The sequence below is a fragment of the Triticum aestivum genome, chromosome 6B (assembly GCF_018294505.1).
Source record: "Triticum aestivum cultivar Chinese Spring chromosome 6B, IWGSC CS RefSeq v2.1, whole genome shotgun sequence".
NCBI classification, from domain to species: domain Eukaryota; kingdom Viridiplantae; phylum Streptophyta; class Magnoliopsida; order Poales; family Poaceae; genus Triticum; species Triticum aestivum.
The window spans coordinates 226,566,974-226,572,591 of record NC_057810.1 but is presented as its reverse complement, the minus strand read 5'-3'; the positions used below and the strand labels follow the sequence as shown (position 1 = coordinate 226,572,591).

The 5,618-nt window shown below is 38.9% G+C and overlaps 1 long non-coding RNA gene across 2 annotated transcripts; it reads right to left on the bottom strand.

The window, feature by feature from the left end:
- Positions 1–264: 264 nt before the first annotated feature.
- On the bottom strand, positions 265–4,245 carry LOC123136691 (uncharacterized). 2 transcript variants are annotated; one of them, XR_006467223.1, is made up of 4 exons: positions 3,962–4,245; positions 3,722–3,872; positions 625–3,159; positions 265–500 (listed from the first exon to the last, which is right to left on the bottom strand). It is a non-coding gene; the product is annotated as an uncharacterized lncRNA (long non-coding RNA). The 2 variants fall into 2 exon arrangements; XR_006467222.1 differs by having other exon boundaries at positions 266–500; positions 625–3,872.
- Between the last annotated feature and the right edge of the window lie 1,373 nt (positions 4,246–5,618).

Below are 5,618 nucleotides of genomic sequence, written 5' to 3'. Positions count from 1 at the left end.
CTATGTATATTGGATATGTGCCCCACAAAACACTCCATAACATAGAATTTTGAAGCAGGAAAACATAAGAGACCAAAAGAGAGAATATTTATTGAAAATCAGTGTTTTGAGGCTCATATAAACTACTTGTAGAAATATATATCAGGATGATATAAATCCCTATATACTCTGGTCGATCAATGACATTGTTCCCTATTGGACCAGAGAAGCATGACATATGAACATGGAACTATTGTAGAAGAATCATCTACTTATTAAAAAGACAGAATGCCAAATACTTGTCAGCCTAGTAGTTATATGAAGTAAATTGTTATTTCACATATATATCCTAGATCTATGAAATATATCATTGCTCTAGTTAGTACACAGTTTATTTAGTGCAATTCCTATAGTCATGGGATCCTTCCATCCCCTAAGGATCGTTGGGCCATCAACCATGTATATCCTCGCCATGAATGGGCTCCAGCAAAGACACGCGTGAGGCCGATATACATGAATATCTGCAATTTTGCCACAAGCATAAATAGACAAAGAGAAAACAGAGATCAACTCTAATAAATAGAAAAAGGAAATTATAGATCGATCAGTCGATAAAAACATTGGTGTAAATGTTCCCACAATAACCTGGTCTCCACGCATCAATGGATTGTAGTCCACACGTTGATGTGTTTGCATCGAGACAGAATGAAGACCAAATACTCATTAGAATTAATTTTAAGTTGGCTTCAAGTCGATCCTGCTTCCTAGCCCCCATAGTAGCCTGCATCAATGTTTGGCTCGTGATTTGAGTGCCTGCACCAAGAAAATTTTCTCTAGAGTTCGAGTCATACACAATTTATGCAATTAAATTAAAATGTGAAATCGAACATGTGCATCTACAATATGACAATATTCACCAGTTTTTTCATACGTCTATTGACTTATTGGATCTCACTACGGCCTAGTTTATTATTTAACATGCCTTACTCTAAAAATAATTATTATATTTTCATCACAAAATATATTATCTTTCTCCTTTGTTAACGGTGTGATTCAAAGTCTAGAGTGCTTACCAAATCCACGGTCTAGAACTCTGTAACGTTAGTATATCATGATATTTCGTGGAAACCCTGAATGGCTCCTTTGAGGTCAGTTCAAAAGAAGAAAGAAAAGTGCGTTCTTGAAGTTTCAGAAAAATTATACTTGTTGATTTGTACTGTCTACCTTTAAACGTTATTATAAAATCCTTTTTTTGTATGTCACACACCAATGCGTGCATCGCTTTTATTTACTGTTTGCTATTTCAGATCTAGAGATAAGTATTTTTTGTATAACCTGCAAACAATTTATTATAATCAAATGCTACATATACATAATGGACATTTACATGTATGGAAATTTAAGGATTTTTTTGAATTTTAAAGGAGAGATTTGATTTGTTTAAAATATATTTGAAGCTCAGGAGCAGAATATTTCCACTCAATAGCAATCAACCACACCAATTACCTTGGAAAGAAACTAAGAAAAAGATCTGATGGACAATGTTACCATCTTTAAGAAAATAGCAGTGGTAAAATGCATATATGAGGCATGCATGTAACATAGTAAGGTTTCATCCATAAAAAGCTACAGAGATCAAAATGGAAATCTATTAAGAGCGGGCACCTATGGTGATTGTCAACAAAATAATATACATGGATGATATCATAGATGGACAAAACGGTGCGACTGACGACGGTTGCCATTGTTTCTCCGACAATAGGACATCAATCCTAGCAGCAGTCATTGGAAAAATATGGCCTGTCTCCGGCCGCCATGTGTGCTTGCCGCCCACTTGTACGTCCCAATAAACAGGGTTTAACTTCAGCAGCACAATGGTGCCATCTCAGTATCCAGCCAAAAAACCTGGAGAAGATCATCACAGTTAGTTAGCTGCAGTAGGAGAGAGAGAGAGAGAGATGACTTAGCGGATGTGGTCATTAAGAGGCAAACATGACAGTTTTGCATGAAAACAATCTGGATCAAGGTGCAAAGCCATTGACGAAGCTAGTCACATAGCATCGATTGATAAGATGGCACCACCATTCATCGACAACGTGGCAGCATGGTGTGCACTGATTGACCCATGCGGCGACACTGCCAACCTCATCAACAATGGCAGCAATAAGAAACGATGGTGGCATGGCATGCACTGATGGATCCATTCAGCGGCACCACCGTCTAGTCGACAACGGCTGCTGTGTGTCATGTGCGCGCTGCTTTACCCTTTGTATCAAGAACAGTAGTATATACCGACTAAAGAAAAGTAGTATATATCGACTAAAAGATTATGTATATATATACTGACTAAGAAAAGTAGTATACTGGTTCACAAAAAAGCTGTTATATATTGCCTTACAAAAAATGATGTATATACTGCCGTGCACAAAGAGCAGTGCACATACTACTTGGTTGTAGATGTATATAGACAAAATGTAGTACAATAGTATATACTTGAAATTAGTACCTTATATACTCCCTTTGATGGTAGCATATACCGCAAGGAAGATAAAAAAGGCGTCAGCTATTCTAACCAATTCAAAAATGCAGTATAGAGCCCATGGCAAAAATGTGGTAAATACTCCATTATCACTAAGTCAGTATATACAATATCACAAAAATATTGTTCTGGTATATATTAATTATTGACACCATACTCTGTCCCAAGCTCCCCAAGTTCATGGCAAAAACAGTAAAACGGCCGCATATTTTGAAGAGTTTGCAATATAAGCTAACATTTTAGAATCCTTTCTATATACTATATGGTTGGTTTAGCACACACAGTTTAGTAATACAGCATATAGAAAATCACAAATGTATTTAGAACTGAAAGTAAATATAAGAAGCATGACCGTATTGTTGAAAAAAAAGATTATAAATCCATGTCCTGTAGGAAAGAAATCTCAATGAAGTAGTGTTGTAGCCTTAGCTGTGGTTGAAGGGATAAATCTGATTGAGCAAACTATCAAATACATGCGCTATGTCAAGCAGCTTTCAAGCCACATTAATGATCACATCCTAAAGTGGTCCTCAAGAATCAGGATTAGATATCAACGCTCATAGTCATCGGAGCAGTAGTATTTCTTCAGTGAATTAACATGCTTTTGCCAAAAGATGCTAATCATCCATGTGACCATGTCTCTGCAGCATAAACAGATGAAGCATCAATGATTAGAAATAAATACGTGGGTGTGGAATTAATTACTCCTTGTGGGAATTAGCATAGACGTTTTCTTGGCAAACAAAGCTCAAGTTCTGCATATTAAACTGTAGTACACTGGGCAACAGAAAGCAATGCATTGGGTGTTATTCATGAGCGACAATCCACACAACTATACAGTAGTAAGCTAAATAGTAGTTGAGACCATGAACCATTTTTTTAAACTAACTAAACCACAAATTATACAAAATTGTATTGTCCTCTACAGAATTCAATCTTGTCGATCACTATCAACTATTAGTCCTAACTGAAGCACCTGTTAAGAAACTAACTAAACCACCATGGTTGTAAAAAAACTATCTAAATCACCATTGCAAAGCCGAAGGACAATAGTATTGACTCGGTTCCTTGCCAAACCAAAATTCGTGTGTACAGGAGATGAGATTCTGCCCACTAACATGGCAATCCACTGGCACTCCACCTAACACACCCGTGAATCCATTCCACCAAGTTCCATGAGAGAACTTCAGAGAAGAAAATTACCTTGCCGAGCAGCCACTTAGGACATGGACGAATTTGCTGAGCGGAGCGTGATTTTCTCCGTGTACTTCCGTGCATCAGGGGTCCGAAGTGGAGGGGCACAAAAGAACATTGTTGTCACCATACGCATCGCTGCCGCAGGAGAGCAGAGCGCCTGTCACAGTAACTACGAACATGACGATTGGTGGGAGAGGAGGAACTGGAGGTGGAGGAAATCAACGAATGGGACACTGTCTGCCTCACCATCGTTCCCCGACCAGCCGCATCACGACCACACGACCGGAAGCATCCGTCGCCGCATGCTGATCCAAGAGAGAGGAGCGAGGAGAGAGATGGTCCACGGTGGCTATGGAGGTGCTGGGATGCAACAGAGGTTGAATGCGGTGAGCAGCGGCGGTGGATGGGGCAGGGAGCGGCGGTGGATGGGGCAGGGAGCGGCGGCGGATGGTTGGGATCACGGCGGCGGCGGATCGGGATGAGGTTAGGGATACGGGAGTTCTGTTTTTTTAGCAAATCGGGAGGAGGGCTTCCATTTGTACAACCATGGTGAAAGGACCGTGGGCCTTTTGAGTTTTTTTCCCGAATTAAGCACATAATTAAGCGAGAATTATATGGGTTAATCTCCATCGTAATAACTTGGTCCCATCAGATGAACGGCTCATAAATTCTAATTAACATGGTAATTTTTAGGGAGTCTGTAATTAGTATAGGTATAGATAGATAAATAGATGTTTCCAACATCTTCTTGTGCAGTTCCACTGAAATATATGGTATCTTCAAAGAAGATCCCTGTTTGCACAAGTAGAGATAATTACATATTACATTAAGAGTGGCATCAAATCAGTGGCAAAACAATTGCTTGTTCCATCCATAGCAATAAATTAAGATGCAAAACTATATCATTACTTGTGTCATCACAATTCCAGTGCTTCATTACAGCACCGGGAGTTGATTTTTGTTTTTCTTCCGCTTGTTCTTCCCATTCATCACTTGGTTCAATAACAGACAAGCTTCGCCTTCAATGTAAGATTTGACATGTCAATTAGGGAGCACAAGTATAGCACTAAACAACAACGTTAATTTCCAGATGAAAGTGGCAAAATACAGGCCAACAGTTGTGAAATATCCTTATCTTACCTCAATGGGATATTACGGTGCACATACAGATTGGAAGTCTTGTCTCCATATGTGCAATCCCCTAAAATCAAGCAACATTAGCATACAAGTAGCACAACATATGAAAGCACACTGCACAATCATGTGAAAGAAGGCTAGTACTGACCTCTCATGACGCAGAATTCAAACAACTCACAAGAAGAAGATCTGAACCAAATTTTCCAACACGGATAGGAAGTAAGATCTCCTCTTGTGCAGTTCCACTAAGATCAAGAAATCAAGCAACGTTGTCGATGTGACATTTTGGTTGAACTGCACAAAACACTCTTAAAACAAAAGTGTTTTGTGTAGTGTAACAAAAGGTCACAATAGCAAGGAGGTGAAGTAGATAACCCTGTTTACACAGAGGTGCAAAGGAAACAACTAGTGGTCAATAACAGTGGATGACACATAAGCCAACAAAAAGAAGCATCTAACTTATCTAAATGAGAAAGAAAGCAAGACAGTAGCATTTCTCAAATGGTGGCATTGATTAATATTAACAGAGAGATTATATTAACAATAAAATTCGTTAAACATGTAATTTGCTTTTAACTGTGGCATTGCATCAATTTTCCAGCGGCATTATTAGAGGGTGTTTGTTTACATGGACATTTTGGTGTAGGGACTAAAAAAAGTCCGTGTCAGTCCCATCTAAACCAAACAGGAGGGACTTTTAGGGACTAAAGAAAGAAGACCCTGAGGGAGAGTCTTTTTGGTACTTTTTCCAACAGTTGCCCCTGCC